Source organism: Nannobrachium achirus (assembly GCF_963921795.1).
Source record: "Nannobrachium achirus genome assembly, chromosome: 14".
Taxonomy (NCBI): Eukaryota; Metazoa; Chordata; class Actinopteri; order Myctophiformes; family Myctophidae; genus Nannobrachium; species Nannobrachium achirus.
This window is the reverse complement of record NC_137821.1, coordinates 19,959,460-19,971,313: the sequence shown is the minus strand read 5'-3', so window position 1 is coordinate 19,971,313 and position 11,854 is coordinate 19,959,460.

Below are 11,854 nucleotides of genomic sequence, written 5' to 3'. Positions count from 1 at the left end.
TGCGCGTGCATGTGTACGTGTGCGTGTACTAGCCAAATTTGTCTCGGACCATCAGTGGATAGGACTGAATGACAGAGATGCAGAGAACCAGTTCAATTGGACAGATGGAAGCTCTCTGGTGAGTTAATGTTATGGCCTTACAGTTGTCTTTGTGACTTCACGAAGGTCCAGGTGAAGGTTGTGTGTTGTTATTGTGACAGGATCATGACCTTCAAGTCATCATCTTTCTCTCTTGGACCATAGAATTTGGGGGCAGAGGGTAATGTTCCTAAGAACATCACCATGTTAACTGGGGTTTGTTCCAACTGGCATAATGGCTGTGTTTGCGGATAGGAAGCTGTGTGGGGAGGGTGTTTGCGGCACTAGCGACAGATTGGTCAAGGCACCTGTTCAGCGGGGTGTGGAACTGGGAGTGAAAATGTGTACCTCTGCATGCGTTACATCCTCCTGGTGAAACCCTTCACTATCAGGTGAAGTGTCAGTGGTGATGCCATGTGTATCTGACCCCTGCAGAGAAGACCACTTGAGGGTGAGGAGAAGAGAACAGGTGCGCTTCCTCTGATAAACCCTTCTTATAGTGTGCACTCTTGGAGTTTCTGATGCCCTTCTGTTTTTCTTTTTTAAGGTTCCTCTGAGATGTCCTATTCCTTAATGTATCTTAAACCCATGATAGAATGTACAAAAAGAAACTATCTTTGTTATATGTTTCATCTGTGATTGGTCTTGACTGTGAACTTGTACTGTTTATTCTGAACTGCCTTTTTGTACTTTAATACTCATATTCCATGTAATTGAGTAATTGAGTAAACTAGCACCTCCCCCCTACACAGGTGGGGATGATTACTTGTTTCCTTTAAAAATGGATTCAAATTGTATGTACCAATTTTAACCTGCTCTGAAGAAGGCCCTCGTGCCGAAACGCGTCAGCGTTCAGAATAAAATGGAACTCAACATCTGAGCCTGTCTTGTACTCTCATTCTGGTGTGCTGCTTTTTCCACTTTTGTGGATCCTTTAATTCAAGACCACTTGAGGGGTTAGCAGTGACTATACCAGTGGTTCCCAAATTGGAGGTCGGGACCGCCTGGGGGGTCCCCAAATTATTTTAGGGGGTCCACAGATGATAAGCTTAAAGTGCAATATTGTCTATTTTCACAATATTTATCTGTGGAACTAAATGTCTAAATGGCCCCAGTTCAAATATGATTATTTTGGGAGGACATGGCTTGAAAAGTTTGGGAACCCTTGATTTGGATGAATCCACAGAGCGGCAATCAAAACTGCAGTGCCAAGCGGCACCGCTTGGCACCACGTCACCACAATTAAGGGCAGCGCTCTTGGGATTTGTCTATACACATGGGCGGGAACTGGTAATTATCAGTACTACTGCAAATTAACGGCTATTGGGATAAAAAAGAACATACATTATTAAAACATTTATGTTGTGTTCAGGCCTTTACGAACTGGGAGCAGCCAGGCAACGACAAAAGTGAGAACTGTGTGATGATCAAGCAAGGCAAGTGGCATAATGAATCCTGCAACAGCGATCTACCTTTCATCTGCAAGAGCGGACCTGGTAGGCGGCAAGATAGATACTGTACATACAAGAGAAGCAAACGTCTCTTCATCACAATAAAATCCTCAGAGTTCATTTAACACCAAGAGTTTACAAGTGGAACCAAATAGACCTCTAAGGCCTCGTTCAGATATTAGAAGCACCTGCCCTGTCCTTGTGTCGTTGGGGGATGAGGGGAGGGGGCAGTGTCCAATTCATTCCCTATGGAAATCACATGGTTTCATGCCTCTAGCAAGCCTCTTGGCTTAAAGCAAGCATGTTTTAAGCCAAGAGATAGATAAGTGAATCAGAAGAAACAGCTTAACATTAGGCATGTCAAGCCATCATATATCATAATAATATACAGTGTAAGTCTTATTAAATATAGTGGCACATTGAACTGCTTATAAACATTCTTATAAACATTTTCAACACTCAGCGATTAGCTAAAATGTGTACGTCTCGTTTTCTTTCCCTGCAGATAACCTGATCCTGATCAAAAAGAATATGACCTGGTTCGATGCTGTAGATTACTGCAGGGAGAAACATCACGGCCTTGTCTCTGTCCACAATGCTTCCGAACAGGAGTGGGTCCGGCAGCGAGCCAAGATGGCCGACACTCCCCATGTGTGGCTGGGCATGCACTACTCCTGCGCTCTGGAATTCTGGTACTGGCTCAGCGACCAGGACTCCTGCTACCGAAACTGGGCCCCAGGGAGTGGGACGGGGGCGTGTGGGATGGCCACGGCTGTGGAGCGCGGGGGGAACCAGTCTTGGGTCAGTCTGCATCATGACGGGAAATTCAATTTCATCTGTGTGACAAAGTAGTTCTGAATCAGGGGTCTTCAACTTTTTCAGGCCAAGGACCCCTTAACTTAGAGAGAGAGATGAAGCAGGGACCCCCTCTACATATTGTATAAATGCGTTATGCAGATTTTCATCGACTTGTTTGACAGCACTCTATCAGTCATTAGTCTATGTTGGATTTGTGTTAATATTTCCCCTGACATTTAGTCACTTCTATCGTCGATACGTAGTAAACTTGACCTTTTACTCTGTACTGGTCTGCTCTTTCTGACCTCTACACCAAACCTCTATGCTGAAAGTAGCAGATCTACAAGCTCTCAACACCTCGCGCTGCCAGGCGTTGAGAGCTTGTAGATCTGCTATTTTTGGCTAAAGTTCTCCTCAGAATAGGGATGCAAGGGTTCAAGTTTTTTTCTGAGGACCCCCTAGGGGTCCCAGACCCCCTGTTGAAGACCCCTGTTCTAAATGATTCATTGATATTCTGTGTGAATGTTTAGGATATAAACACACAGTCACAACAGATTTGAGGGATGGATGTCAGAGGGGTATGTTATATACAAGGTCAGGATTCCCTGGCCTGAAGGATGACTGATTGATTGAAGACTTTATAGAAGTTTGTATAGGAAAAGGTACAGTTTCATGACGGTACAGTTCACTGGTACAAGGTCTACTAAAAGGAGATGAAAATGAAAAGACTAAGCTTATTTCCACAGGAAACCATTTAAGTATCTCATATAACATTGAATGACAGACGAATAGAACACAGTACCGTATTTTCCAGACTATAAGGCGCACTTAAAAGCCTTTAATTTTCTCAAAAAACTACAGTGCGCCTTATAGTCCAGTGCGCCTTATATATGGATCATTCATTGACATTGACATTCCCTTTAGCACAGCTCCATCTGTTGGATGCATAACACAATGGTAGCGTCTATTATGTGCGCCTTATAGTCCGGTGCGCCTTATAGTCCGGAAAATACTGTACTATGCAGTAGATATGTAAAGAAAAAAAAATGATAGAACAAAAAAGAAAACAGTAAGTCTAAACAAACAGTAAGTATATACAAAGAAGGGGCAGGGGAGGGTAGGGTTGGGCTAGGTTAGTTTTTTTTACCAGTTGCGAACGGCTGCTGCCTGTAAGTGGTTTTTCAGGGCAATTTTAAAGGATGCTAGTGATCCACACTCCTTTATGGCCTTCGGTAAGGCTTTCCACATTTTGGTGGTATAGCAGAAAAACGAGTTTGACCCTTTGTTGGTTTTGACTCTGGGTTGGAAGTGATCTGTAGCGCTGCCTCTGGTGTTGTAATTATGGACATCCTTAATGTTTATAAAGTATTTTGACAGGTACTTGGGTATCATAGTGGTGTAGTGTATCTTGTACACCAGGCCCATTGCAAGTTGCTGTACTCTGTCATCTACTCTGAGCCACCCCACTCTTAACTGGTGAGTAGCGGTGAGGTGAATCTGATACGGAAGGTTAAGCAGGACCCTAATTAGTTTATTTTGGGCTGTTTGGAGTTTAGTTTTAAGGGCTTGTGGGGCGTCACGATACCATACGTGAACTCCGTAGTCAAAGAGGGGCTGGATTATTGCACCAGCTATGGTCTTCAGTGTGTTGAAATTGACCATTGGGGCGATCCTCTGTAGGAAACGACAACATTGTTGACGTTTGTTCCATGAACTTTCCTTTTGATATACTTTAACAACCAGTCCTATTAAAAGTCCTTAGCTTTTCCTTCCACTCTTTTTTTTTCTTCTATTTGCTTTTGTGTCCACTGTAAGAGTATATTATCTCCCTGCTACACAAGTTTATTATCATTCATCATTATCTTTATCTTTATTACTGGTAATAATAATACTAATTTTAGGATAACATTTATTTTTCTATTAAGATCTGATAATTGTTTTCATATGTTTTCCTAATTTGTATTGGATATTTTTTTCTGTGAAGCCTCAATATTGATTTGTAAAAGCTATAATTAAGGTCTGTCTATTATCATGATACTATATGTTACTTTACAACTGGCCTATAAGTTCTTTTTTGCCCCCTCTATCCTAATAGGTAGGGGCCTTGTGTAATAAGAAACTGTTCTTAATTTGTTTTGCCTGGTTAAATAAAGGTTGAATAAAAATAAATACATGTATATATTAATTGATATAATCACATGTGGATAAACTTCATGTATTGTCCAGATACCCACTGATGTAGGCTGGCCAACACTCTGTAAATAGTAGGCGTAAGTAAGGCCTATATCAATCTCATATCCATTATTAGATGTATATTAACATCATGAACACATGCACATAGTGTTCCTATTCTGGACATGTCAAACATTTGGCAAAAATAGAAGATTGACTAGCTCATAACACGTTGCAGTGTGATGCAATGTGAGCCTGTAGATTGGCTATTTTGCTAAATTAAGGTCTGTGTTCTCGAAAAAACAGTCAACACAGCCATCTAAACATTTTTACAAACAACACTCACATTTTTCAATCAATTTTGATGTGCTCAATTTCAATTTCTAGCATGATCTTATTGCATATATGCTCAAACAAACAAAACTCCTGAAATTCTGTTTCACCCCTTGAAATTAGGCTACAGTACTTTTCTGCAAAATGCCAGGGACCAGGGACTTCCACAATGCCAACTGTTAGTTTAGATTGAGAATTAGTAGGTAGTAATGTTAGGTTAGGTAGTAATGTTTTTAAAGAATCGATTAGATTCTCTGGTGTATACAATTACAAATTGTTCAGTAGTAAAGTGTTACAAAACAAGACAAGGTGACCTAAATGCAATTGATTGTGTTTAGTTAGGTAGTAGTAGCATTAGTGGCCTGGTACAGTTACGTGCAAAGCTGCAATGTGCAATATTAATTGGGCAAACACTGACATCTAGAGGGATTTTTCATTTATTGTCCCATACACCTTCCAGAGGGCAAGGGGCAAACAGATAGTGTTTATGTGACTATTTAGGCTAACTAAGGCTTTGCCAATCGAGTGATTCACCCAATAGGCCAAGATTCTCAAACATTTTCATGTCAAGGAACCCCAAATCCATATGTATTTGGACACAGACACCCATATGACATTTTATATATGCTCAAACAAACAAAACTCCTGAAATTCTGTTTCACCCCTTGAAATTAGGCTACAGTACTTTTCTGCAAAATGCCAGGGACCAGGGACTTCCACAATGCCAACTGTTAGTTTAGATTGAGAATTAGTAGGTAGTAATGTTAGGTTAGGCAGTAATGTTTTTAAAGAATCGATTAGATTCTCTGGTGTATACAATTACAAATTGTTCAGTAGTAAAGTGTTACAAAACAAGACAAGGTGACCTAAATGCAATTGATTGTGTTTAGTTAGGTAGTAGTAGCATTAGTGGCCTGGTACAGTTACGTGCAAAGCTGCAATGTGCAATATTAATTGGGCAAACACTGACATCTAGAGGGATTTTTCATTTATTGTCCCATACACCTTCCAGAGGGCAAGGGGCAAACAGATAGTGTTTATGTGACTATTTAGGCTAACTAAGGCTTTGCCAATCGAGTGATTCACCCAATAGGCCAAGATTCTCAAACATTTTCATGTCAAGGAACCCCAAATCCATATGTATTTGGACACAGACACCCATATGACATTTTTATGTCAGGGCCCCCCACAAAATAATGCCCAAATATAAAAAGGGCTTAAATGTTTAAACTGCTTCTCATTTTGCTGAGGACCCCCCAGAGGAACCCCCTCAAGAACCAATTAGGGTCCCCACAGACATAGCCGTGGGAACTATAGGTGCTGCAGGTGCTCCAGCACCCTTAGTGGTCTGGAGGGGAAGTTTACATTTTGTTATTTAAAAAAGAAAGGAACAAATCAAACATTAAAAAAGTTGCCTGTTGTTTTAGTTGTTGTTTATTTATTATACTAGAAGCTGGGCCGCCCTTTGGGCGGCCCAGCGTCTAGTCGGCGACCTGGCCAACTCGGGAACTATGCAAATAGGGAATGAATGCCCCGCCCTTTAATGCAAATCCCATTATACTGTTGTCATAGGACCCGTTTTGACCATCTGTGTCCATTTATGCCCATATATGGAGATATCTGTATCTGTCTGTCTGTCGGCGTCCATTTTATGTCCATATATGGAGATCACTGCAGATATAGTTCTGGGTCCATTTTATGCCCATGTATGCCCATATATGGAGTTATCTGTCTATCTGCGTCCATTTTATGCCCATATATGGAGATCTCTGTATCTGTCTGTCTGTGTCCCTTTTATCCCCATTATGGAGATCTCTGTATCTGTCTGTGCCTCCGACTGTGTTGCAGACACATGTGCTGGTTCCCCCTTTAATGCAAACCCCATTATACCTGTTGTCATAGGACCCGTTTTGACCATCTGTTTGCCTGTGTCCATTTATGCCCATATATGGAGTATCTGTCTGTGCCTCCGACTGTGTTGCAGACACAGTGCCGGTTCCCCCTTTAATGCAAACCCCATTATACCTGTTGTCATAGGACCCGTTTTGACCATCTGTTTGCCTGTGTCCATTTATGCCCATATATGGAGATATCTGTATCTGTCTGTCTGCGTCCACTTTATGCCCATATATGGAGATCTTTGACCATCTGTTTGCCTGTGTCCATTTATGTCCATATATGGAGATATATGTATCTGTCTGTCTGCATCCATTTTATGCCCATATATGGAGATCTATGCAGACACAGTGCCAGTTCCGGAAAATGCTGATGTCAGACATCAGAATCCGAACCTGGGGTTTGCATTAAAGGGGGAACCGGCACTGTGTCTGCAACACAGTCGGAGGCACAGACAGATACAGAGATCTCCATAATGGGAATAAAGGGACACAGACAAACAGATGGAGGAGGAGACAAACTTAATGCAAACCCCATTATACCTGTTGTCATAGGACCCGTTTTGACCATCTGTTTGCCTGTGTCCATTTATGCCCATATATGGAGATATCTGTATCTGTCTGTCTGCGTCCACTTTATGCCCATATATGGAGATCTTTCACCATCTGTTTGCCTGTGTCCATTTATGCCCATATATGGAGATATCTGTATCTGTCTGTCTGCATCCATTTTATGCCCATATATGGAGATCTATGCAGACACAGTGTCAGTTCCGGAAAATCCTGATGTCAGACATCAGAATCCGAACCTTTCGTGCTGGTTACAGAAAATCGTGTATCGGGTCGGGTCGAGGCCGAGCACTGCACTACCTGCTGTGGTGGGGAACGCGTGTGCCGAATTTGAAATAGGGAATGAATGCCCCACCCTTTAATGCAAACCCCATGAATGCCCCACCCTTTAATGCAAACCCCAATATACCTGTTGTCATAGGACCCGTTTTGACCATCTGTTTGCCTTTGTCCACTTATGCCCATATATGAAGATCTCTGGACACACAGTACCGGTTGCGGAAAACTCTGATGTCAGACATCAGCTCCGCATACAGGCATTCATTTTATTCCCATATATGGAGAACGCGCGTGCCGGTGGGACGAACGGTTCTCGAGATATGCGGATTACATACATACACACTCACAGAGATTTTTTGTTGACTCATGTGGCGTACGTGATGTCAGAGCCTTTTATGAGGTGATGTCACAAATCTCACAATGAGTCAGCGCTTGCACCGATTTCCGCCCCTGTATCTGCCCATATGCCCATATATGGAGATCTCTGTATCAGTCTGTGTCCCTTTTATGCCTATATACGGAGATATCTGTCTATATATGCCCATATACTGTATGGAGATCTCTGTATCTGCCCATATGCCCATATATGGAGTTCTCAGTCTTATGCCCATATACGGAGATATCTGTCGGTTCGAGGCAAGGCCCGGCACTGCAGTGATGTCACAATGAGTCAGCGCTTGCGCCCGGCACTGCAGTGATGTCACAATGACCGATTTTGCGCCGATTTCCTCCGGAACAGCCTGATGTCAACAATCAGCCCAGCATAAGGAGATTCCGAACGTTTCGCGCCGGTTAGGGAAAACCGCGCGTCGGGTCGGGTCGAGGCCCGGCACTGCACTCCGTGCCGCGGCGGGGAGCGCGCGTGCCGAATCTGAAGCCGGTGGGACGAACGGTTCTCGAGATACGCGGATTACAAACACACACGCAGAGACTTCTCGCATTTATAGATAGATATGTATATTTACAAATGATATAGCCTACTATAATATGTTTCAGATCATCGCCTTGGCATAGCCTGGCTACATCTATGCTTATCTGGAGGTATTTGTCCAGTCCTTGTTATGTTAGGCAATATTCCAACTCCAAGACTATACCTATTATTTATTTTAAACGGACCGTCCCTAACAAAAGTACAACATGTAAAATAGCAGATTTACAAGCATTGTGAGCTTGTTTCAAATAGACTGGGTATAAAATATGGCAAAAGTAGTTTATGTTTGTTTTATTAAATTCATTTATATCTGTAAAGTAACTAACAACTAGAGTTTGCAAATAAATACAGTGGAGTAAAAGTATTGGAAATTGGAATTACAATTGGAAGTACAATTAACTCAAATGTGTACTTAAGTAAATGTACTTAGTTACTTTACACCACTGAACAACAACACGGATGAAAGCACCTACGATGATGAAATACATGAATTAGTTTCCTGATCAGAATCATGTTACAGAAGTATCATTTTATTCTTCCTCATGCCTTCACCATTCATTCCCTTCCAAGAAACTGCAGGTGCAACTTATTTACCTGACAGTTTCCTTGTATTTCCAACCAGCATTATGTACCTTTAGAGACAACAGTTACAACCGTCGGGGGGTCACCTGCCTGAGCCACCTTTGCCCAGAGCCCCTCCAGACCGACCCAGAGCCGGCTGCGACCCACCTCTGCGGAGAAAGCGCAGCCGGCGGGGGCACAGGGCAGCGAACCCCCCGCCGGTTTGAGTCCCTGGCGGACTGGGTTCGGCGCTGGCGTCTTCACTCATTACTGGGGGAATCCTTGTTAGTTTCCTCCACTTAGTAATGCTTAAATTCATTTTTAAATTTGGCCTATTTATATTTTTTAAAACCCAAATTAAACCCTTTATAAAATGTATTAAAAACCAATTAAAAACCTACATTTTTTGGGAGGTGTCCCTGGGGACCAGCACCTGCTGCTGTAAATGAGTTCCCACGGCCCTGCCCACAGACCCAACTTTGAGAACCATGGTTTTACCATTTACCATTTATAGGCCACTGAGCATTTTTGTTCAGAGAATTAATCGTCTGGCAATTCAGAAAATCTGTAATTAAATTGGATTATTAGCTGTCTGTCTTTATCCTGTAATACCAGGGGTCATCAACATGTCTGTACACAGACAAATGTGTCCATCCATGTCCGTGGCACATTTAGTATTTTGGTTATAATGTGTACATAATCTAATATCTATAGTATCCTACATATTCACTTCTTTCAAGCATTTGTTGGAATGATTTTGGGGACTGGTAAAGTGGCGGGATGACATGCTCATTAACATGTTGTGATGTAACCGTACATGATTGAATCAGGTGAGGATGCAAGACAAGACAGACAGACAGACAGACAGCTAGAAGTAGGTCTAATGTTTGCTAATAGCTGTTCCACTAGTACTGTACAAGTGGAACAGCTAGGTGGTGTGATGTAAGGTGTACTAGTAGTACACCTTACATCACACCACCTACGCATGGTCTTGAAGACTTTCTCATCAACGCATACTTGTTCACCTTTTCTGACGAACCACAAATCATACTAGACCTTTCCAGCAGACTGAGAACTGAGAAAAATAAATAGGGCTAAGGAAGTGAAATCTCAGCCATGTATTTGTGTACCATGCATGGAACTGGGTAAAGCTCAATCATCATTAAGATCATCATTAAATTCATCTCATCAGCAAGTGCTGCTCAGTGATAGTGAAGAAAGAGAACTCGCGGACTAACCACTCATCATTTTGACAAGACATTTCCAGCAGACAGAGAACTGAGAAAAGTAAATCATTTTGAGAAAAGCCAAGCAATAAACCATTTTTGTCAATATTAAACTAATTGTCTTTGCATTATTTGAATTAGGGGTCTAAAATAAGATGAAAAGTCAGTGGCTAAATACATGCCCACAATGAGACTGTTGGGCCCAGACTGTTCCAACTTTCTTGAAAAGTATTGACCAATTTTTATGTCCATGACAACAATACAATATTGATCAAAATGTCCATCACAAGCTGGCATGGTGATGACATCTGTGTAATACATAGTGGGCCCATACCTCTGTGAAACGGACCCATTGTCCTGAAACATTTCCTCCATGGTGGAAAGCCTGGTGACATGGGTTATCGTTCCTGTAAAGATCATAGAGAACAAACACTACACAAAGTTAAAGGGTATATAGACATATGTAGCTTAAGTTACAACTGACACACATTCCCTATAATGTTGGCAGTGGTGTAATGTAACCAAGTACATTTACTCAAGTAGCCTACTGTACTTTTATTTGAATATTATACTTATTAAGCTTTGGACATCTTATAGGGCATGGCATGTTGACAAATACATCCGCTTACATAAGTTTTATATTTTCTCCCCCCCTCCCACCCTTATTTACTGGTACATAAAGCAAAAAGGAAAAGAAACAAAAATACATAAGTAAAGGTGCAATACAAACAGAAAAGAAAATGATAGTAGTAATAATAATATTAGTAGTAATAAATAGAAAAATATAATAGTAATAATAAAATAATAAGCCAAAAAGAAAGTAAATACAGTGCAATAAATCTTTTCACAAAATAAAAAAACATTCATTATTAGGTTCTCTCTCTCTCTCTCTCTCTCTCTCTCTCTCTCTCTCTCCCCCCCACTCTTTTATTTTTAAACTTTAGTTACTCTATAGTTACTTTGTAGCTAGATTTGGATTATTAATACAAAACATATATTAACCACTTCGGCCCTAGGTCTATTTTTGAGCGGTGGTCACACCGTCTCCATAGCGTGGCCGTGTGTGTAGGTATGTATGTTTGTTTGTTTGTTTGTATGTCTGTATGTAGCCTCAAGTGGTGTAGTACCTTTTATGACCACACATGTTAAGGGAGGGGCGCTGTTTTCAGGCCAGGCCAGGCACACACACACGCACACACACACACACACACACACACACACACACACACACACACGGGGGGGGGGGAGAGATAAACCACCGCTCAGTTCACACGGGTGTGATTTTTTTAAATAGTTGCAGATCTATAAGCTCACAATGCTTCACGATGCAACACATTGTAAGCTTGTAGATCTGCTATTTTCAAAAGATGTTTATACATTTGAAAACTTGAAAGGGGTGAGTAGGAGTAGGCCTACTTTTACTTTTGGTAGGCTCTGCTTTAATTACACTTTGATACCAATACCTTTGCACTTCACTCAAGTAAATTCTGAATTCTGGACTTACTTACTGTACGTGTACCGTATAGCATAAGCATACACTTGTAACAGAGTATTTCTACA